Consider the following 25,730-nt stretch of genomic DNA (forward strand, 5'->3'; position numbering starts at 1 on the left):
TACATCATGGATCGTCGACTGAAGAGGAGTTTTTGTGGTGTTGAGAGTGTTTTGGAGGAGTTAATGAGGAGTAGCGACGAAGAACAGCAGAAAGACACAGAAACAGACATCTTAGACAGAGAGAGCACGGTGTCGAGTGTCGATTCGGCTGAAGAGGAGATGTTTCTCCATGGACTCGATCCCGTATTAGATCGGTAAGTTGAAACACATCGTCTTGAGTTTTTATGGTTATGAAGTATTGGCAGTTTTTCTGTTCATATCATGTTTTTGATTATAAAATGACTAGCAAAGACACAAGGCTACACGAGTAGCTAGGTGATAGCTGTATATTATACATAAAGACATAATATTTATATCACACTCACACACATTATATTTATGATGCATATAATATAACAAAAATATCTTTATCTTTATCTTTCCTGTCTTTCAGTGGCTTTGGTTTCCAGTTGGTAACAAACCTTGTTAGTGACTGCCTTGGATCAACATAAATACTGTAAGTACTGTAATTGCTTTTTTTTCTTTAGTAATTGGATATTTATTATAATTATCAGTTTATTGTAATTTATTTGAGTAAAAAACACTGTTGCAATTACAAATGTTGTTTTCTTTTTATATAATTTATTAATTAGTTGTAAAACGATCACTTTTGAAATGCATACATGAAGTGAGTTTTTTTGTTTCACTGTTTTTGCTATCAGAATTGTTCAAAATAAAGAGTATTTTGTTAAAATGTTAAAATGTTGTGCTGAAATCATTTTTTCTTGTGTGGTTTGATGAGCAGAACAGTTCTGAATTGATATACATGTATGTAGTATGTAGTGTTTACTCCTTATGTCATTTGGTTACCAGATGTCCATTTGGAGTCTCCAAATGGGCTTTTGGAAAGGACGCCTAGACTTTCCCTGAATAAAAGCTTACAGAAACTACATTTTTGGGAGTATCATCTTCAAATTTGAATCAGAACATGGTCAGACATTCAGTTTTATCTTTATGGTGTTTTCATGCCTTTAATATAAAAGTCTGATACATTTTTCCCTAAATGAAGTTCATTCATAGAAATCGTGAGTCACTTTCATGTAAATTTGACCTTGTTTTACTCTGTTCCTATGCTACTTTTGAATTAATATGACTCTTGGGTAACAAAGTTTCAAGTGTCTAGTTTAAAAAAATATCAGAGTTATGAATGTGGACCATATGGTTTAGGAGCTACAGACATTTGTATTTGGGTATGTCATTTTCAGAAAACTCTCAAAAATAGGGGTGCTGGGCTGCAGGGCAGTATTCCAGCAAGATAACGACCCCAAACACACCTCCAAGATGACCACTGCCTTGCTAAAGAAGCTGAAAGTGAAGGTGATGGACTGGCCAAGCATGTCTCCAGACCTAAACCCTATTGAGCATCTGTTTGGCATCCTCAAACGGAAGGTGTAGGAGCACAAGGTCTCTAACATCCACCAGCTCCGTGATGTTGTCATAGAGGAGTGGAAGAGGACTCCAGTGGCAACCTGTGAAGCTCTGGTGAACTCCATGCCTAAGAGGGTTAAAGCAGTGCTGGAAAATAATGGTGGCCATGCAAAATATTGACACTTTGGGCCCAATTTGGACATTTTCACCTAGGGGTGTACTCACTTTTGTTGCCAGCGGTTTAGACATTAATGGCTGTGTGTTGAGTTATTTTGAGGGGACAGCAAATTTACACTATTATACAAGCTGTACACTTGGACCCATGACTACACAGTATACAAGCTACAACTAAAATAGTGCAATGCGGACTTTACTAATGACTCTGCAAGTCGTGAAGATGATTCAGAAATGAGCAAAAAAACATTCAACATATCAGTGTCGAACCACACTACAAGAAATAAAAGAGTAAGGAACTTATTTGTGGAGTACATCCAAGAAAATGAAAAACACCTGCTGTTTTCTTTATGAGGGCATGCAGCCCTCTCCCCCATTACCAAACAAAGGGGAGGGACACCCCTCTGCTGCTGCTTTCTCCATGAGGGGGCATGCTTCCCTCTCCCCTGCTGCAAAAAAAGGGGAGGGGCACCCCTCTGCTGCTGCTTTCTCTATTAGGAGCATGCTGCCTTATCCTCCGCTGCAAAAAGGGTACGGGCACCCCTCTGCTGCTTCTTTCTCCATGAGGGACATGTTGTCTTCTCCCCCACTGCCAAAAATTGGGAGAGGCACTCCTCTGCTGCTTGCTCTACGAGGGGCATGCTGCCCTCTCCCCCGCTGCCAAAAAAGGGGAGAGGCTCCCCTCTGCTGCTTTCTCCACAAGGGGCATGCTGCCCTCGTCCCTGCTGCCAAAAAATGGGAGGGGAACCCCTATGCTGCTGCTTTCTCCACAAGGGGCATGCTGCCTTCTCTCCCGCTGCTAAAAAAGGGGAGGGGCACCCCTCTGCTGCTTGCTCTCCCCTGCTGCCAAAATAAGGGGAGGGGCACCCCTCTGCTGCAGCTTTCTGTACAAGGGACATGCTGCCCTCTTTCCTGCTGCCTCATTGGTAAATCCTGCTAAAAAAATGTCCACAAAAACACAAGTAAAAGCTTAAAACAAACACTGTGGAGTGCCATGTTTTTTGTGGCCAGGTGAGATATTCATGTAAAACTACCACATAGCCACCTAACCCGTTACGTCACTGTTCAGGTTTCAAGTCAGTGAAAAAACGTGGCTGGTTTGCAATAGGCTCGAACACAGGCTCGACTGAGAACCATCTCAATTTCGGTGGAAAAGGGCTATGTGAGATCAAGTCTCTGCATCATTGTGGTAAGCCTGAGGTACTACACAACAAGCTGCATAAAGCTCAGCAGATTCTCAGTGACAGGGTAGACTTTATCAGTTTCTCTGCTTCAAACAAGCCTGTATAAATATGTGTGGTGTGACTTGAGGCAGGCTTTATATTTGAGCTTCTGTCATTTGTGATAACTAGTGCTGTGGGACTGCTCGCCTGTGAGCTCATTTAGCTGATGTGTTTGTCCCTAGTGACTTATGAACTAATTTGATTTATGCATACAATAACCAGTAAAACATGTATTTTTTATTTAACAATTAAATATCTCTTTAAAGCATTTACCTTCTGATTAGAGAAGAATTATTTGTATTCTGATAAAGCACAGGCATTATATTATTTAAAATATGTTAGTGTAATGAGTGTGTCATGGTGAATTATGCTAGTTGTTGTACTATGAAAGTTAATCATGTGTAGATGATGATGATGCTCCCAAGACAAGGGTTAATATTAGCATAGAGACAGAGAGAGTTTCTTCATCTAACCTCTTAATTAACCAAGTAGCCTCTGTGTCTAGTCACATTTAACTCATCTGTGTAAACGGTGAAAGGGTTGAGCATGTCAAAGAGAGAGAGGTTAGATCAACATTTGTACTTCATTAAACTTAATGTAGTAAGATCTGTATAGACGTACAGTGCAGGAACACTGAAACTGTAATACGGTGTAAATGCCACTGGGTGATACACTTGTGAATAACTGTGCAGTTTCGTAGTTCATTATATATTTTTATAATTATATTAAAGTTATCAATATAAAGGATTTCAGGGAGGCTCTAAAATAAGGCAATTACAAATAAAATACTACTACTTTACCAATAGTAATTTCTCTCCCCTTATAAAAACATTTTACTTCCAAAAAACTTACAGTAAAAATAACAACTTTATATTACACTGCGAGAAAATCTGTACTATGGAACTGTAATGGATTTTCATACTTTCATACTGTGTTCCAAAGTAGAAAATAGACAAGCTAATGCACGCAATGTCAAGTTTAACTGCTGAGTGCTTCTTTCAATTCATACCATCTAAAAGACCAAGTAAACTGTAAATGATTTCTCCTACCCAAAGACATGTTAGTTGTCACTTGGAAATATTGTTATTAAGGTCATGTGTCACAAGAAATCGAGGGCTGACTATGCAGTGTGACTGCCACGAGAGAACATCTCCATTACTTCATCAGCGCAAATTAGATACACAAATTATTCAGGACCATTCGTCCATCATCAGCAGCTTTGAAAAGTGCTTACTGGGGTTAACATACCACAGAGAGCTTAAAGTGCACTTATTAATTTCAAAGAAAAAATTTAACGCTTCCGAAGCATTCGACCGCAGTAAATCTCAAGTGGTCATCCACATTAAATTGGTGGTAAGATTTACCAATGAGTCCAAGCGTCTCTACAAATCGTCTTGTCTTCCTCAAACAAATTAGTGAAAATTCCGTTGATGCAAACGGCCCACTCATTCATACCTTCAATGCTGCAGTGCATTTGGAAAAATCCTTTTCATAATAGACCTTGAGAGAGTAATACAGTTGTCCGACTTATACATGACGTTTTAGTGCAAGAACAGGTGAGAGCTTTTGGGTAGTCACATTATGAGTTTGGAAAAAGGCCACCTAAACCGAAAAAGAGGTGAGGAATATCACTGGTGTATCGGACACCTGTGATACGGGGGACACCAACCCTGTGTGAGGGTCTCCATTATGGAATTTTGAGGCATTTATATTATGTGAAATTTACTCATATAGAGTTATTTTACTCTGCACAGAATCTGCATCAAAGAGGCAAATATACTATGTGTTTCCAAAGAGTTTTTTAAATGCCTAAATTTACACAATAATCACATGCACAGAGGATACATGCAGGAAGACCACTGAGGAACATACACTGATGAGCCAAAACATTATTACCATTCACAGGTGATGTGAATAATGTTGATCATCTACTAACAAGGCCACATATCATGGTCTGAGTAGATTAGCTTTTAAGTGGACAATCAGTTCTCGTAGTCAATGTGTTGAATGCAGGAGAAATGGGCAGGAGTAAAGACCTGAGTGACTTTAACTAGGGCCAAATTGTTATGGCATCTCTTTCCAGTTTGTTAGTTTTGTGCATCTTAAAATGACTCGTCGGGACACTTTATGCATGGGTCAGCAAACAAATTACAGTGAACCCACATGACTTTTCAATGGCCATTGCCATTGCCATTTACGGTACTAAGCCAATCTAAATATTGGCTTAGTACCGTAATTTCCGGACTATAAGCCGCAACTTTTTTCTCACGCTTTGAACCTCGTGGCTTATACAATGACGCAGCTAATATATGGATTTTTCCCGCTTTCAAATTTTATATATATATATAAAAAAAAAAAAAAACATTCTGTGACGTGCTCAGTACTGCGCTAAATTATGTCTAACACTGGTGTCTAATTTCAAGTGCCCTGCTTCACGTGTCCTTCTTGGGAAAACTGTCACACGGGCACCAGTGTGACAGTTTTCAGCAGGGCACTTGATGTTCCAGGTAAGGCTTTTAATGGCCACAGCAATGTTTACAATCAATTTTATAAAGTTTCTCAATTCTTCTATGCGCCAACACTAGACTGACGTGTGTCACTCTCTCAGCTCTGTGACTGCTACCTTTTTATGCCGCTCTCCCCATGCTTACTGAAATTAGACACCGGTGTTAGACATAATTTAGCTCAGGTGTAAGCGCTCTTGACCACGCCCCCGCTGCCACACCGTGTTTCGTTAAAGCCTATTTATTTTTGTTACAAGCCGTGTTTCGTTAAAGCCTGAGTAAAGTTCATTTGTTTCAATGTACTGGTAGGCACCTGCGGCTTATAGACAGGTGCGGCTTATTTATGTTCAAAATAATATTTTATTTAAAAATCAGTGGGTGCGGCTTATATTCAGGTGCGCTCAATAGTCCGGAAATTACGGTAGTCATTTAATCCAAAATGCTGTCACGGTTCACTTTTTTGGAAAGATTCAGTATTATTTTCCTTAATATGCTGAAGACATAAATATTAAATGACAATTTGCATTATTAGGTCATATTGAAACATATATATATATATATATATATATATATATATATATATATATATATATATATATCTGTATATATATATTTTTTTTTTTTTTTCACTGGATCAAATATTGCATTATAGATAAGAAATAAATGCATTGTGTACTGTAGAATAGAAGAGTGCACAGTCAGGGGGCAATGAGAAGATTTAGTCTTTACTTAAGGTTCTTAGTTCAAATAGCGAGATATATAAATTATTTATTTCCTCAAATGGATGCAAGCAATTATAAATAATAACATAGAAAACGAACTAAGCAGGATGAACTTAATTTTAAGTGCACAACTATTTTATAATAGCAATATTTAACCTGAGACAGCCTCTGTACAAACTAGGTATTAGCCTTTTATAAATTCTGTAATCGATGCATCACATTTTCATGATCAGATCGATTCATTTTTACAACCCCTCATACTATTATTAAGTAATTTATCTGGTTGTGCAGGCTAATGCTATGGGTGGCATTTGCACACCCTGGCACACCCATGGATACTCCACTGTTTTAAAATAAGTGTAACTCTTCATGATAAAGATGCCAGTCTGTGAGGTGTATGTGAAGTCATACTTTATGTGCTTAATTTTACATTACTAAAATGTGCATGCCTCTTACAAATAAAGCTGAAGTAATGAAAAGTCTTTATGGGCCTCAATCTGTCAACCTCATCTTTCACTGGCAATTGACTGTGCCTTCTTTCTCTTTCTTTATCTCACAGTGCCTCTCTCAGCCCTTCTGAATGCCCATGGCATGCCCTGACTTTCCTTCTCATTGACTTCCACCAAACAGTAGAGTCCTGGGCCAAAATAATTTGTATCTGTTCAATAAATAATTAAAGACTGTCATGCTATGTTCTACACTCTCCTCCTCACCCATCACTCTGCCCATTCCCTGCTCTCAATGGTCTTGTTAATGTTTCAAAACTGCACATAAGACACAGCAGCCAGACACTTAATTTGAAAGATGCCCATAGGGCACCTGCAGGATTTTTTTCTCAGACTCTTCTTGCCTCTGTTGTGTTAAGGCCTACTGCATTTCAGAGAGAGGATGTCAGAGCTAGGGGGTGAGGGGGAGGATGGTGGGACAGGGGAAAAATATTACAAAGTGTGCCCTCAAGAAAGAGCTTTTACCATAAAAACATCATCTGATGAGTTCCAAATGATAAAGCATGGGGTTAAATCCATTTAACATTTTAGTTTTATTGTAAATTGTAAAAGAAAGATATATAGTAGATAGTCAAAACCATTCAGTGAGGGGCCAGGCTTTTATTTAATCATCATTCTAATTGATTTATTCTTGACAGCTGAAGTCACAGCTAATGATGTACTGTTCTGAGTGAGAATTATGGGTAACACTTTACAATAAGGTTCCATTAGTTAACATGAACTAACAATGAACAACACTTAAGTATTTATTAATCTTAGTTAATGTTACTTTCAGCATATACTAATATATTTTTCAAATCAATGATTGCATTATTTAACATTAGATAATGCACTATGAACTGACAAAGATTAATACATGATGTAACTAATATATTGTTAATTGTTTGTTCATGATAACTAATGCATTTAATATTATTAACAAATGGAAACTTATTGTAAAGTGTTACCAACTTTTGAATATTTCCATCCAGGATAGGGTTAATTTAGTTACTGGCATACTAATTTTATTTCAAATACAGAAAGTTAGTAAACTTTCTGAACAGTAAGGGAGCAAATAATAATCCAAAGCAGTATGATATCTACAGTATGGCAATGGCCATTGAAAAGTCATGTGGGTTCACTGTAATTTGTTTGCTGACCCATGCATAAAGTGTCCCGACGAGTCATTTTAAGATGCACAAAACTAACAAACTGGAAAAAAAAAGGTTTTTTATGCATTAAATGCCTCTTGAAACTGTCAATAACCTTAAAAAGTGTAATGATTTCTTATCAGTGCTTGAATGAACCGTAAAAGCACCTTTTGAGATATTGACATTTACACAGTCATGAGCAGCAGAACTCCAGACTCCATATAACTGATGACGGCTACTTATTAACCCCCCAAAAAAAAAACTAAAAAAAAACAGCCTTAGTGCTGAGCTATGAAAACCAATGCTTTATGCATTCATTTCAGATAAATAGTTAACTCTCGGCTTGATAAATAATAGATAAACACTCATTAATAATTATATAAAAAATATCCCCAAGCAGTTTTTGCCTCATTATACATCATTTTCTACAGTAAGTATGTCAGATGAACCCTCATTTATTTTCAATTCCATGCCATGTCTGTGTTTTGTAAATTTGTATATTGGTCTTTGTACTTATTTATTTTACAGATACAGTTTTAATATTTGATGTGTAGCACTAAATGACATTTGTTTCCTTTTTGTGAGGAGGCTCAAAGAGCTAGATAGAAGACGAAGGGTGCTGAGATGTTACTAGTGAGTGCTATTAATGTCCATTGAATCCAAGAACGTCGTACATTTTTTTAAAAGAAATGAATACATGCATGAACGCTGTGGCTGATTTGCCTTTTGACTGCTGAAGTATCAAAATTCTAGCCTTATTTGTTTACTAATTAAAATTGGAAGACATCATGACTTCAGTTGTTTACAGGCATGATTGATGGGTTTGGAACAACCTGAGGGTGAATATTTAAAAGAGTAATATGTGAAAAGAAACATGACTTTGTTAGTCAGTTCGTAATAGCTAATGTGACCGTGACACTCGATCAACTTACACTAGTAAGGCCCGTACTCAGAGCCCAAATTTTCAAGCCTCCCCAATCAGGCTTTCCACTAAAGGAAAAGGACGAGCAGAGACAAAACCACAGACTACAATTTTATTTATCAATTAGTTACTAAAACCATCTTGAGCTCAACATCAATGATAAAAAAACACTTCAATCAATGTGAATGAATCAGCCCAATGGGCATCGTTTAGTCGGTTCACATGGGCCGGCCACCCATACACTGGCCAAATATACAAAAAGAAAAGAACAGAAATATACTAACAAAAGGAAAATACACAAAAAAAGGGATAACTAAACAAGTTGGTTTCTTTCTTTCGTATTATGTCTTTAAATAAAACATCTCACCACTCAAATAATAAAGCAAAATGAATACAAATCAAAACACTTCAAACCAACCAAACCCAAAATTACAATAATTATTTACACCCACTCAACACCAACCAAATAAACCAAATCAAAAGGAACAAAAAAAACCAAATAAACCACAATTAATCCACTCCGTAATTGAGCGGTATCAATATAAGGCAAGACAAAGAAATAATACAACCAACCAAAATAAAATAAATAAACAACTAAATAAACTAATAAACAATACAAAAACTAATAATGAGAATAATAACAAGATGGACAAACCAAAAAACAAAACAATTTCAATTCACTTCCATTGCACCCCCTTAAACAAAATACACAAACAACGAATAAACACAAATCAATGAAAGTACACCAGCGAATCGAGCGAACACCAGGTGGCGCCAAAATCAAGGGCCATGGGTGTAGCGCATCCAACGGGAACGTTGTACAGGCAATAGCAAAGACATTCAAGGTAATCGCTCGCGTTCAATGCAATCACGAGTGTTCAAGGCAAAAATCCTGCGTCCCAAACTGGAAATGCTATGTAAGCCGCAGCAAAGCAGCAGCTGGCAACTTCTGCAAAACAAAGACATTTTCGGTTGCTTTCTTCTCCCACCCCACGCCTCTCACATTTTTAATCACACAAACAGGGTAAAGGAAAAATAAAATTACCTTTCACGTGTATTACACTCACATACTCACTAACAATGCCTGGACGCACCCGACTAATCTAAAATTACACCAAACAAGCACATTAATCAAACAGGTGAATTAGATTAAATTCCCACGAACACCCATATTCTAAGTTTATAATTCCCTCCCATCTATGAGCCTCCAAATTTGACAAAACCTACCTTTCCCAAGGAGTGAAGGAGATACAAGACAAACAGATCACATCGATACAATGCCATGAGGAAACTAACTCTCACCTGTGTTTTTATAGCTACGTGATTACCTGACGTGCCCACCCACTTTATGCAATCCGTGCGCTATTTTTAAAGGGGCCACTCAGAATAATGTTAAAGGGGTGATCCCACTACAATCTACCCCAGGATTTTCAATCATTGTCCCAATGATTCAACCTTCTACAGCCAAGGGCGAAAATGACAGTCCCTTCCTTGTCCCAGGAGGGAGTTCTCAGCCGTTAGTGATACACTAGCAGATACATCACCAATTACGGTCTTGGGCAAATGATAACGATTCGGATGTTTCCCAGCCGTTATCCTAGTTGATCTCCGTACGCCCTGTGCCCCCACAGTAGAGGCCTCACTAGATGGTGAACTTAAAACAGGAACAAAAGGGCGGGTACATACAGATGTCACGTTTGGAACCATTTCCACAGAGGCGTCATTTACAGGGGTAGGCAGTGAAGGCTCCCTAACCACCATCACAGAGTCTCCATCACCCAAACATTCCTGAAGATCTTGCCCCTGTAAGCCCAGATCAATATGACAAGCCTGCTGTATCGTTTCAGGAGCCAGCTTCAACAGTGACCTATGCACATGTTTTACCCAAGTGGGCTCATCCAATGAAGAGATACTATACACCTGACCACCTTCCCGAGGAGCTCTTACTATTATATACAGGGCAGTGGACCAATGATTCTGAATCTTATTCCGACCTCGAACTCCACACTCACGCAAATGTACTAACTGGCCCTCGATTAGTGGTTGACCCCTTACTGTCTGATCATACAAGTTCTTCCTATGTTCTGCAGCTGCTTCAAGACGGGCTTTTACCCTTCCATAGGTTAATCTCAGCCCCTCCTGATGCCTAGCCACCCAGTTTTCCACAGTACCCCCGACTGGATCTTCCACTCCTGCCAGCAGAAAATCCACCGGCAACCGTGGAGTTTGTCCGAACATCAGAAAATGAGGAGATTCACCGGTGGTATGATGGCAGGTGGTGTTATACGTAAAAACCACGTATGCCAAGTGCAGAGTCCAGGAACGTTTGTGTTCGGGTGGAAGGGAACAAAGAAGATCGTGCAGTGTTCGATTGAACCTTTCACACTGTCCGTTACCCTGAGGATGGTACGGTGTCGTGTGAGTTTTCTGAATCCCATAAAGATGGCACAATTGGGCAATCACTGCACACTCAAAGTTCCGACCCTGATCAGAATGAAGTCTGGCTGGCACACCCAACTTATAAAACCATTCCTGGACCAGAACATTGGCTACAGTGGTTGCTCTCTGGTCCCTAGTTGGCACAGCCAATGTGTACTTGGAGAATACATCTGTCATAATTAGGACATTTTCCCATCCATCACTAGATGGTTCTAAGAAGGTGAAGTCCACGGCCAATATTTGGTTGGGCTTAGATGCCAACAAGTGGCCCATGGGAGCACGAGCTACTGGATAACTGGACTTTGAAACTGTACACTGCTGGCAGTTCTGACAATGCTCTTGAACATAGGCACTCATGCTTGGCCAATAGCATCTCCTACGAATTAACTCATAGGTCCGTTCCCTGCCTTGATGGCCATGCCCATTGTGTAACTGCGTAAATACCTCATTCCATAAAACCTCTGGTAGTACCAATTGATCCACCTCCTCCCCACCATCAGGAAGTTGGAGGTGGCGGTACAGCAATCCCTCCTTAACAAACAATCGACCCCATTGTCGCAAGAGCTCAAGCCCAGATTTAGACATGGATTGTCGCTCCACCTTAGATGGGTACTTATTTCTGGAAAAAAATGCAAGAAATCCTCTCAATGTTGGATCATCCAACTGCATCTGCTGGAGCTCTTCCTTAGAACAGGATGGGAAAGCGACAATAGCATGCTGCTCTGCACCTACCAATTCACCTTCAACCTCCTGGCGGATGTCAACTGGGCAAAGTGTCTTGGGCAATGGTGGACCAAAGGACTGTGTCAGAATGCCAGAGGAATACTGCCTTGACAATGAGTCGGCATTACCATTAACCCGACCAGGGTGATACTTGATTTCAAAATCAAAGATTGCCAACTGAGACACCCAACGCTGCTCAGTTGCACCCAGCTTGGCTGAATTCAGGTAGCTCAGTGGGTTGTTATCAGTATATACAGTACACTGATGACCTAGGAGATAATCCCTAAACTTTTCCGCCATCGCCCATTTAAGGGCGAGGAGCTCCAGCTTCATGGAACTGTAATTCTCCATATTCTTCTCTGTAAGCCTAAGCCCTCGACTGGCATAGGCCACTGGCCGTAACCTCCCACCTTGCTCCTGACTAAGCACCGCCCCCAGTCCCAGATGGCTAGCATCAATGTCAAGAACAAAGGGCTTAGCAAAATCAGCATAGGCTAACACAGGAGCTGCCACCAATTTCTCCTTGAGAGACTGGAACCCTTGCTCACACTCTGGGGTCCAGCAACTCTCTATGGGTCTGCCTGAACCCCTCTTTTTCTTTGTGCCAACCAACTCTGCTACCAGGCGATGCAGAGGGGCAGCCAACTTGGCAAACCCCTCTACAAAACGCCTATAGTAACTCACAAAGCTCAAAAAGATCGTAACTCTGCAGCGTTAATAGGTCGCCTCCATTCTGCCACCGTGCTAATCTTACCGGGATCGGTAGAAACTCCTCCCTTTGAAAAAACATGCCCCAAGTAGTGAACCTCCTGACGGAAAAAACAGCATTTCTCCAATTTGGCCTTTAAGCCCTCCTGCTGTAAATGGCTGAAAACCAACTCCAATCGCACAAGATGTTGAGCTACGTTAGTCGAAAAGACAATGATGTCATCCAAGTACAACAACAAGGTTTGGAATCGTTGATCCCCAAACATGCATTCCATCAACCGCTGGAATGTACTTGGGGCATTGCACAACCCAAAGGGCATCTGATTAAATTCGAATAGCCCAAAGGGTGTGCAAAAAGCGGTCTTACCTTTGTCTTGCTCTGCCACCGGAACCTGGTTATAGCCACTCACTAGATCAACAGTTGAAAACCACTGAGCCCCAGAAAGGGCATCCAAAGTCTCCTCGATGCGGGGCAACGGGAAAGCATCCTTCCTAGTCCTCTGATTTAACTGTCGGTAATCGACACACAATCGTATTCTGCCATCTTTTTTCTTAACAACGACTATGGGGGAAGCAAAGGGACTACTACTTTCCCTAATTACCTGACTTGCAAGCAATTGTTGCACATGTTCTTTAACCGCAACATAGTCAGAAGGAGGGATGCGACGATACCTCTGTCGTATAGGAGCAGAATCCAATAGTGGGATCTCATGTGTAATCAGATTGGTACACCCCAAATCAGAATCATCTGTTGAAAATACAGATCTATATTTACCCAACAGACCCCTCACCTGAATCTGCTCCTCTACAGAGAGGTGTGAGAGATCCATTTGTTGGATCACCTCTTCTACCCCATCAACACTTCCAACTTGTGAGGAAACTACGGCCTGTTGGTCATTGGCAGCACTTGGATGAGTAACAATAATCTCTCCTGGCCAGCTCATGGGCTGGACCTGGCACAATGTTCCCACCACTTGCCGTGGTTGCAGAAAGACATCAAGTTCACCTATGTTAACCATAGGGACTTTAGTGATACCACCTCTCACCGGAACCAAGGATACAGATGCCAGCAAGCCAGAGGGAAGTGGATTCCCATTATCCAAAGGCTCCTAAAGAGCCATAGACAAGAACCCACACTGCGCAGCACAAGTAACTGGGACAAATTGCAAGGAGTTGGCCGGAATGCGGACCACATATCTACCCCTAACATGTACAGGCCCCCCGCTAAAATCAGACCTACGAGAGCAACCAGTCTGGCAATACTGCATTGCCAATGTCCATGCTGGAACTTCTTTAACTGTAGGGAGATCAAACAACTCTGGGCCATGTTGATTAAACAGCTCCTGAAAACACTCACCTATAACATTCATTCCCAATAGACCTGGCAACCCTGATGTTGAAAGGACCTGAGGAGGATCCCTTACAATAAGGACACCCTTATTGTGAATGTGTCTACCCAATATAACAAAATCCAGCTCCAGGTATCCTACGAAAGGAATAGATAGACCATTAGCAGCCCGAAGCTGCAACCATCCACAATCATTCAACCTTTCCTTACCCCAGGGTTCAAAATGTGCCAGGAAGAAGCTCTCTGTGACAGTGGTTACCATGGAACCTGTATCCAATAAACATGGAACATTAACCCCACCCATCTTAACTATGACGGAAAGACACATACCCAACAAAGTGGAAGGTCCATTACTAGTGGGGGCATGAGCCACTGAGCCAGGCCCTATCCCTTCTGAACTGTGGCTCATCAGTTCAGAGGGTTGCAGTTTTCCGCCTGCCCATTAGGAGGCAATACATTAACATATGACAAACGAGCCCGTTGATCTCTAAACTGGGTCTGTCCTAATGTACAATTCCGAGCTATATGCCCAGGCTGATTGCATCGCCTACAAATGATAGGGCCAAGCCGCCTAGGATGGCTTCCTACACTCTGAGACTGTAGTTGCCGTAAACTTTGAGTCAGTTCATTAAGTTGTTCCTGCTGGGCCCTCATCGTTCTCTTCAGTTCCATAAGCTCTAAAACATTAACGTCCGATGTGCCAGAGGAATCTATCTGTCCCTGTACTCTATACTGAAGAGCAGAGGAAGCTGGGACCGAATGACTCCTCTCCCTCATCTCATAATGAAACCCCTCATCCACCCATCTAATGGCTTCTTTACGAACATCCAAGAGGGTGGAGTTAGGGTTCAATCGAACAAAACGTTTGAGCTCCCGACGCAATCCACTATCCAGCACATGCTCTACAAACTGGTCTCTAAGTAAAACCACTGAATTAGTCATACCTTCTGGGGCCTGCTGTACCACCCTATCCATTAGTGCAAATAGGGCATGGGAATACTCTTGCAAAGATTCACCCTCAAGCTGTTTACGAGAAAAGAAGCTTTGCTGCAGGGCAATATAAGACTGTGGACACCCATAAAGTTCCTTCAAGATGGAAAAGACCTGTTCTGGTGTTTCCCTATCTTCCCTTGCCCTATACTTAATCTCATTCTTGGCAGGACCCTCTAGATGATCAAAAACAAATAAGGTCTGTTCAACCGAAGGCAGATGTCGGACCCGCAAGCAAGCCTGTATCTCCTCCACCCACTCAAACACATTATCTTCCCCTCTACCGCTAAACATACGGCCCCTCCGTTCCCTAGGGACATAAACCACTCGTTCAACTACGGGGCTAGGGGCAGGTAGAACATTCGCAGTTAAGGGGCCCGCAGCTCCCATAGCCTGGCCTGCTTGTTGTTGGTGTAACCGCTCATTTTCTCCCCTCAATGACTGCACCTGTCTTCGCAACTCCTCCAATTCAACCTCCATATCTACAAGCTCCCCCTCCCTGCCAAAAAGAAAAGAAAAATAATAAAAAAAAGAAAACAAAAACCTTACCACTTAACCCAAGTTTCCTCCACTACCACACTCCTGTCTGCATCTTACCAGCTGCTGCTTTGCTGTAAAGGAAACACACCAAAAAAAAAATGACACAAAAACAAACCTACAAAAAAAAAAATCTTTTATTTTTTCCTCTGTGGCAGGCAGTCTCTACTTGTCACTTCTGGCCCTGCCGACTATGCCACTTGTGACCGTAACACTCGATCAACTTACACTAGTAAGGCCCGTACTCAGAGCCCAAATTTTCAAGCCTCCCCAATCAGGCTTTCCACTAAAGGAAAAGGACGAGCAGAGACAAAACCACAGACTACAATTTTATTTATCAATTAGTTACTAAAACCATCTTGAGCTCAACATCAATGATAAAAAAACACTTCAATCAATGTGAATGAATCAGCCCAATGGGCATTGTTTAGTCGGCCGGCCACCCATACACTGGCCAAATATACAAAAAGAAAAGAACAGAAATATACTAACAAAAGGAAAATACACAAAAAAAGGGATAACTAAACAAGTTGGTTTCTTTCTTTCGTATTATGTCTTTAAATAAAACATCTCACCACTCAAATAATAAAGCAAAATGAATACAAATCAAAACACTTCAAACCAACCAAACCCAAAATTACAATAATTATTTACACCCACTCAACACCAACCAAATAAACCAAATCAAAAGGAACAAAAAAAAAACAAATAAACCACAATTAATCCACTCCGTAATTGAGCGGTATCAATATAAGGCAAGACAAAGAAATAATACAACCAACCAAAATAAAATAAATAAACAACTAAATAAATTAATAAACAATACAAAAACTAATAATGAGAATAATAACAAGATGGACAAACCAAAAAACAAAACAATTTCAATTCACTTCCATTGCACCCCTTAAACAAAATACACAAACAACGAATAAACACAAATCAATGAAAGTACACCAGCGAATCGAGCGAACACCAGGTGGCGCCAAAATCAAGGGCCACGGGTGTAGCGCATCCAACGGGAACGTTGTACAGGCAATAGCAAAGACATTCAAGGTAATCGCTCGCGTTCAATGCAATCACGAGCGTTCAAGGCAAAAATCCCGCGTCCCAAACTGGAAACGCTATGTAAGCCGCAGCAAAGCAGCAGCTGGCAACTTCTGCAAAACAAAGACATTTTCGGTTGCTTTCTTCTCCCACCCCACGCCTCTCACATTTTTAATCACACAAACAGGGTAAAGGAAAAATAAAATTACCTTTCACGTGTATGACACTTACATACTCACTAACAATGCCTGGACGTGCCCGACTAATCTAAAATTACACCAAACAAGCACATTAATCAAACAGGTGAATTAAATTAAATTCCCACGAACACCCATATTCTAAGTTTATAATTCCCTCCCATCTATGAGCCTCCAATTTGACAAAACCTACCTTTCCCAAGGAGTGAAGGAGATACAAGACAAACAGATCACATCGATACAATGCCATGAGGAAACTCTCACCTGTGTTTTTATAGCTACGTGATTACCTGACGTGCCCACCCACTTTATGCAATCCGTGCGCTATTTTTAAAGGGGCCACTCAGAATAATGTTAAAGGGGTGATCCCACTACAATCATAAAAAGGAAGTTAAATGGGAATTGTACTGTACAAAATATGCATTGGTTGACTGACATGACCACTGCAGCTCTGTATGAGAGCCCTTGTCAGGCAGGCACTCCACACTGAGAGTTACCTTGATTTGGGCTGTTTTGTTGCCTACTACTCACAAGTCCAATAATAAATTGTCTGCTTTCCTAAGCAAAATATAGCTACAGTTAAGGACATGAGTGGTGGTCAGAACTAGAAGCTGCTCATTACTGAGAGATGTCTCTGAGCCCTTCTTCACCCCAGGATGCTAACACTGCTCAGAACCCAGCCGACAGCAGGTATGGACTGAACTTTCCAATGAAATTATGCTTCCTGACATCTGCCCAAACAGTGCTTAGCCAAACACCAGGAAGGCTGTTTGTGAAAATCTATCACAGTTGAGTGCACTCTTTGTGGCAATCTCTGCACATCTGTGCTGGAGATGTGAGGGGCTGGAGGTGGGGTCCAGGAGGTGTGTATTCTGAATGGTTATTGAAGGACTTATGAGCCATTCAGACTGAATACATTCTTGTGTTAAAAAAATTAGACTCAGTGCAACAAATAGACTACAACGCAGCCTTATTGAGATGCATTTAAAAAAAATTACATTCTTTTTAACTTGCCACAGCATCTGAATGTCACTCCTATGCAAGATGCTGAAATTAAAGCTACATTTGGCACAACAGTCAAGTCTGTGTAGCACATTTACATAAAAATAGGAAAAATTGTGCAGATGGATGCAACAAATCAGTTGATGTGAACGACCCCTTCGAGTGTAAAGGCCCCGATATACTTCATATGAAATCGAAAAACAAATGGGTGCGACTTAATTTGGAACAAAACCTGGTCAAAAAGAGTGTGTTTTTGAGTTTGTTTCGGTGGTTCGTAACAGTCCACCGGGGCAAACTTTTAGAGAAACTTCTCTCCAACTGCTAACCATTTTTTTTTTACTGCCATTGATCAACATCATCAGTATGTGTGACCTGAAGCTTCACCTACTTTGAGATCGACAGCTAATTCTCTGTATGCTGTTCAGTCAGTCAAGATCAGTTAACATGAACATACTGGCGTGCAGAGTTATAAGCAAACTGGTGCAAATTTACCTTGCAAATATCTAATAAGCTTTTGATTTGCCACAAATGTTTGCCAAAGTTTGCTGTTCTTTGTCAGTAGAAGTGAACATCCAGCAAACATTTGGCAACATTGGACAATTTGCTGCAAAGCTCATTTAAATGTGACAATTATCAGTGGCGAATCTGCAGTAAGTCTGCATCAAATTTACCATGAACTCTCGAATTCGTAAGGGTACAAGACCATGTCATGTGATTTGTTTTGTTTAATTAGTCTGCTAAAGCAATCAAATCTTCTCAAATACTCTCAAGTTCCCATTCACTCATGTGCCTTCTGCAGCAAAAGCCAGTCACACATCTGCCCATAGTAAGAAATAACTCTCTTATGATCATCAGTTTGTATGTATTTTGCCAATTATTGCTCTTTTATATCCATCTATCTTTGCAGTAGTATCAGTGTAATTATAAATTACAATATCAGAGTTTTTTGTGTGCATATTATGGCCACATATAGCATTAACACATTAGTGTCATAAATTCAGAATGTGAACAAAGCAAATTAAACATTATCTACTGCATATATATTACTTTAAATCATCATTAAAACAGCTTCTTGTACTAACCTCATGAGAATTATACTTATAGAATGTGAGATAATGTCATTGATAACACATGTTATTGTCATATTAGTTAAGGTTTTGCATGTAGTCTTGCGTGTCCTCATATTTAAATGTACTTCTAAATGCCTCCCACAGCAGTATCTGAATGTTCGCAAACAGTATACCAAATGCTCAGCTCCTTCTAACTTTTTTTGGAAGTATATCTGGGCCTTAAGTTGTGCTTGGCTGCCTAAATGCAAATCAAATATTCCAATGTTCTATTGTGGTCCTGAGTATTAGATCAGTGCACAGTAAGAGGCCTGGCATGGGCAGGTCTCTGATGCTCACATGACTTTTATTCTATCTGTACAGTTATGAGGTGGATAATGCCTTTCCTTTCAACAGGTTTAGCTTAGAGATGTGGACCATGAACTCACAGAAGAAAACTGCATTTTTCCCACAAAAACCATACAAGATAATGTTGGCACTTAAATATCCAAACAATAATTGTAAAATATGGTTAAAAGATTAAAATGGAATTAAACTGAATACATTTTTTTTTTATGTTTTGAAGAAGAAAAAAAAAAAGTTGTTAACCCACTCCAACCTGTTCTCCCTTCAAAATGCCCTCCTAAGGCATTATTTATAACGTTTGGAACAGAGGATTGGCTTAATTTTTGCATAGAGTCGGTGATTTATTTTATTATTACAAGCAAATATCTTTGTTAAAACCTTTTCCAAAGAGAAATTTCAAGATGCATGTGAATGGTTTTCACTTATATAAAAATATATCTGTACTGTACATACAGTATATGCAACATATCTGCAGTACTTTGAGTATAGTTACAGAAAAGTGTAAAATTCATTCATTCACATATTTCAAAATATTACACTTTCATAATATAACTGCCAAAATCACAGTGTAATTTTAAATAGCCAATATGCCCAATTAAATGAACAATAATTGTAGAAATATGCATGTATGGTCAGTTCGTAATAGCTAATAAAAAGGAAATTAAATGGGAATTGTACTGTACAAAATACGCATTGGTTGACTGACATGACCACTGCAGCTCTGTATGAGAGCCCTTGTCAGGCAGGCACTCCACACTGAGAGTTACCTTGATTTGGGCTGTTTTGTTGCCTACTACTCACAAGTCCAATAATAAATTGTCTGCTTTCAAGATGCATGTGAATGGTTTTCACTTATATAAAAAGATATCTGTACTGTACATACAGTATATGCAACATATCTGCAGTACTTTGAGTATAGTGACAGAAAAGTGTAAAATTCATTCATTCACATATTTCAAAATATTACACTTTCATAATATAACTGCCCAAATCACAGTGTAATTTTAAATAGCCAATATGCCCAATTAAATGTACAATAATTGTAGAAATATGCATGTATGGTCAGGTATCTGATTTCTGTTTGGGATAACATGTCTGTGTAAGTGTTTTTTTGTTTATTGTGAGGTGTTCACATAAGTAGAGTATAAAAGAATATGAAATATTCTCAATAGGCTTGTTATAGAAAACAAATGTATAATTCTTGTTTGCAGTAGTCATTCAATTTATTGCAGGGGGAAAAACATAGATCTAGGAAGGGAATTACACAAAATGTTTTATTAACACAAGTTATGTCTGTCAGATGAAATAATAGAAAATACTGTAACCAAACATTTTCAGAATTAAATGTTCTCTGACATCTGCTCCTGCAGGATGCATTCTGTATTGATGTGGGTTGAGTGAATCATCATCATCATCATCAGTAGCAGCAGCATCTTCATCATCATCAGCACCAGCATGACCCCCCTCTTCCTCCTCAGGAAGTTGAACAAATTTTCGTGACTGCAATGTTGTGACTGGATTTTTTTTGAACACTGGGGGCAATTTGGGGACTTCAATGGGAGCTTCTCCACTGGGAAACCCCCACGGACCTCGCATTCCCCAGCACGCTTGTATGCCCGTCGGGCTGAGTTCTGGGATGAGACAACAGGCCCATCTCAGGGCAAGTTAGCGGTCTCGTTCAGGGCTCTCAAGGAGGATAAGCTATCGATTGCAGGATCGGAGAGCAGGCTCGTCATGTCTGACACGGAAGACTCGGCTGGACAGGCTGACGTGGAGCTGGCAGCCATGCTTGCCCTGGCAGCCGCAAGTGTCGGGTTGGAGTGAAATCCTCCTCTCCACACCAAACACTCGCAGCTCAACGATTGGTTCCTGGGGCCAGAGTGCTGCTCACGGCCATGCTCCGCCCCCGTTCCTTTCTTCCTGGAGGTGCATGAGGAGCTTATGCGGTCGTGGCGGGCATCTTTTACTGCCCGTACCGGATTCACAAACTCCTCTGCTCTCACTACTCCAAGTCACGTTCACAAAAGTGTTGACCCTGGATGTCACCAGCCCTGTGGCTGATGAGTTTTCTGAGAAACTCTCCGCCGGCACAGTACATGTGTCATTTAGGCCCTGCAACTGGGGTAGGTGCTCCACATACGTTTATATTACATTGATAACCCTGTGTGAACTCTGTTCCCTGATGGAGAGAACGAGACGTTGTGTCCCTCCTGCCACAACACCGAACTTCCCGCTGAATCGGCCGGGACCTTGTCTCTGCTCCTCAGTGCGAAACCTGAGTGAGTATATGCATTCCAGCTCTTTATATACCCGTATGTCTGGGGTAGTGGCATACAAATTCGACTCACCAATTTTCATTGGCCTTTTCTCAAAGATCAGAGATATCTGGGGCTCCTAGGAGCAACCCCTAGTGTCACTTCATCACACAACGTCTCGTTCCCTCCATCAGGGAATGGAGGTTATGTCAGTAACCACAACATTTTACAACCTGCAGCAATTCAAGGATCTTGGTCCTAGGAATCCAGAAATTTGTTTATGATGTCGTCATCAGATAGAGAGACAAGTGAGGAGAAATGTGTCCTTATGTAGGCATTTATATACACTACCTGACTTCTGTGTCGTCTCCTGTGCTCAAGCTGTAGGATGTTTGTGTAAAGACGTCATTGTTGAGCATTTGATCAACACATAGATACTGTATTTATTAGGGGAGTCATTAATACACCTGCTAACGATGCACCTGAGGAATGGATAGAAACACCTTAGTGGCTAATAATCATTTAAATTAACTAGTTAATGTGTGTTTCATCAAAGATTTGTAACAGTACTAGGACACAGCTTAATTTGATTATCAAATGATTGTATTCATCTATTAATGGGTTTTTGGTTTTAAAATAGTCTGCTTTCATGCTGTTTTTTTAATAGTTTTCATGCTGTGGCTTGGGAAAAAGTAAAGCCTCTCTTAAGAATTGTGGATTTAAATAGATTATGTGTTTTGTGTCATGTTTGCCTTATGTTATCATGACTGTTAGCTTGTGTATTTAAATAATATTTACATTGCTAGCTTTAGTTACTTGATTGTTGTAGTGTATGTGATTGTGTGTCACCACAGCAAAACAATAAAAGTTTGTATTTCTACATGTTAAACTACTGGATGAATTATCAGTTTATTAGAAAAGCACTAACTCAAAACACATGTTAAAAAATTTGTATTTTTGGATATCAATTGTGATTTTATATTTTGTATTTAAATTTAGATTGTGAAGGGTTTGAACTTCTCTGTCACTGAAAAGTAAGTTGAAAATCATATGTTTGATGCCATGCAGCACCACACAGCTTCATTAGACTCCCATTTGACAGACCCAGTCTGTATCTTTCACTACACATATATTTAATTCTATATCTTTCATTGTGTCAAGAATAATAGTAGCATTCTTATTGGTTTTTGAAGAGTGCGTATTTGTTTTGCCCTCAAGTGCGGTAAAGTGAGGTAAGAGGGAAACCCCCCTATTGCAACTCAATGTTGCGAGAGGTCGTGGTGAAAACAAACACACGAGGGGGATGTGAAAATAAAGCGAAACAATGGAGAACAGAAAATAACAGAGGTAGTCCTCAGATGCCATGTTCGTTATTAACAGCAGCATCTCAGGGAAATTACATGGCTGTGGTGCTGCTTACTGTTCAAACCGCTTACTGTTGTAAAAAGTACACCACTTACAATGTGCATATAAATGTAAAGGTTTGTTTCGTGTCTTAAGCAGTTTTTTCATAATAAATGGCTTTCTTCCTTGATCTTTTGACATATAAGAGGTCATATATATATAATGTGCGTTTCAGAACTGAAAACTTCCTCTTTAATAGGAAAAGAGTATTTATTTAAACCAAGCTGCAAAAGCGTCTAATTTGAAAATCCTTGAACTTGTGACGTCACAAGGACCGAATACATCTCCATATGCAATGCCTATTTTTCCATCATTGCACCCTTGGCCCCGCCAACAGGTTCTCAGTCAGTCACACAGTTGAAGAGAAGAGAGATTAGGCCTGCCGTGGGAGATTCATCCTAAGTGGACTTACACAAAACTTCTTCATGTGCCTGTCTGGTTTAAATGTTTTTATACATAAACATGCACAGACAGACGTCTTTGACCGCTTGAGACATATCTTGGGCCACTTTTAAAACTTGCAACTCTGTCAACTTACAAATCTGAATAGGAGAAGCTCTCTGTCACTCAGCTGCTGCCCTACTCTTTTGAGCACAAACATCTCATGGATGCTTTATTTCCCCCATCTGTGCTATTTAGTTGTTAGTATGATTCAAGCTTTTTAAAGGAAGTGTTATTGAAGGATGGGGCAGTTAAAAAACTTGGACGCGACCGCAAAAACTGTGAGCAAACAGTTTAATTCATGAATATTTCATGTCAGCATGACTGACGTGCTGACACCCCGTTTACACCGGGCGCATCCGTTGAAGCGACATGTTGCAATGTCTTGAGGATGTCTAACACAACTCGTCGACACGATCATTCTAAACCATTTATTTCTATTGTTGGCTGTAGTAGTGCCAGCGCATACTGTGCAAAATGGAATGGGACATGTGTTTACTGTTGGGGCAACGCGACGTGCCACAACGGATGCTTCCATGGTAGACAACATCATTGATTATAGGTTCTATTGCTTTTGACGTGACGGGTGTCTTGCGTCCGGTTTAGACAGGGTGTGAGTGCTAACAGTTGTGCTTGAGATGAACAGTTTAATATATTCAGATGCAATGTGTTGGATGCGTGATATGTGAAAACCCTTTTTATTGTAATGTTTTATTGTTTATTCAGTTTCTTCCAATTGAGCTTCATAAATTGCTCTATTTGAGGGGCTGAATGACTAAACTATATAAAAAAGGAGCATTTCATGACCCCTTTAAGCATGATAATGTAAGTTGGTATGTAATACAAGTGTTGAAATGTATTGTTTTTCAAATAATACATTAGAGTAAAAGTTTTTATATAATAACAAAGCAGTGTGTGAGTAAAACAGTGATTATAAAAGTGATTTAAAAGTCACAAACAGCCACTGTGACAATTGTCAATCATTGTAAGAATCACGTTGACGTACATGGACCCTTTTCAGAGACTGTGATGACACGTTTCCTCATTATTTAGTAGCATAAATCAAGCAAAGTTTTTTTATATTTTCAATTTATTGGGGCAACAGAAACTCGACTGGCTGCCCTTCCTTGCAGGTTATAAGTTATTCAAGGGCCCGATAGTAGATATGGAACAACGCCTGACAACACCCCTCCACCCCCCACGACAATTGTCCAGCTCTGCGTAGGGCATCAGTTTGGCCAGCACAGACCCTGGTGTTATATTACCCTGGACTGTTACCACAGGTGCGATGGGTTTTCTTATACAGCTGCTGAAGGAGTGACAGTAAATTAGCAAACCTTCTCTTTTCCAACTGTTGTAATTCAGCACTTTCTATTTTTTTCCTCTTGTGGAAAGTCGTAGAAAAGTAATAATGTTTTTTTTTTTCTTTTGTTGTTGGAGCAAACAGGCAAGAAAAATTATATTTGCTGTCATCTCCCATTCAGTGCTATAGAAGTTTACCCTGCATTAGTTTATGTACACATCCCAAACCTGGAATTGTGAAAAGGGTCCATTGAAGAATTTGTTTTGATCCACTCTACTGGCAGTATTTACATCTTTAGCTTTTAGACTTCTTCAACAATACATATATGGTGAAATGTCAAGTATTTGGAGCTATGGGCACTCTAGACTAGAGAAGGAAATTAATTATCTTTCAAAGTACATTTTTATCATGTGCAGAAACTGACACGTATTGATTAATGAGCCAGTAAGTGTTTGCTTGCTGGAATATTAATTCATTTCCTTGTACAGGCAAGAGAAATCATTAAGACAGGTGAGAAGACCTTGACTTCACAAGCTCAACAAAGGCGTATGGAGCCACAGACTGAAGGATAAGGAGATGGGAAGAGAGAGAGAGAGAGAGAGAGAGAGAGAGAGAGAGAGAGAGAGAGAGAGAGAGAAGTAAGAGAGAGGACAGAGTTCTTGATTGGTTGCCTTTTCAGGTCATCCGCCTGCCCTGCCCTAGACGTTCTCTCACCACATCAAACCACCATACTGTGCCAATTAGCACATGCACTGTGGAGAGGGCCGTGCTCTCATCCTACTTATTTATCTCTGTTATGAATTCCATCATCTCTGTAATTTTCCCTCTAAAGAATCTGTAGTGAAGACCAAGTGGCTGCATGCGAGTTTGAGGGCAGGAGGGATCACAACAAATTAACAAAGAAACTTTGCAAATAATCACATGGTATTTTTCTATGCATCCAGTTTTCTTCCTTGAGGAGACATACAGTTTTTTTCCTAATGTTTCTTATGTCTTTGATTTTTGTACTTTATTTTATTTCCGGAGCTAGTCCTTACCAAACTGCTGTTTGATAAATTACAGCACTTTGGGCACATTTGCTGCCAATCCCATTGAACATATTTAGAAAGTTCTTGTACAATGAAGAGGGAATATAGGTTTTCTGCTCTGGGATAGCACAAGAGCTGGGGGAACCTCGTGGCTCCACTCAGTTATAATGGAGTGTGTGATGGAAGATGTAGGGCAGGCTTGGCCAGAAGGATCCACAGGGGAAAGCCTGCTCTGGGTCTACCATAAGAGTCGGATGGTAACAGACCTGTCTCCACTCATAGGCCTCTGCCTGGAGCACTTTCACCTGCTC

This window comes from Xyrauchen texanus, chromosome 7 (assembly GCF_025860055.1).
Source record: "Xyrauchen texanus isolate HMW12.3.18 chromosome 7, RBS_HiC_50CHRs, whole genome shotgun sequence".
In the NCBI taxonomy this organism is placed as follows: Eukaryota; Metazoa; Chordata; class Actinopteri; order Cypriniformes; family Catostomidae; genus Xyrauchen; species Xyrauchen texanus.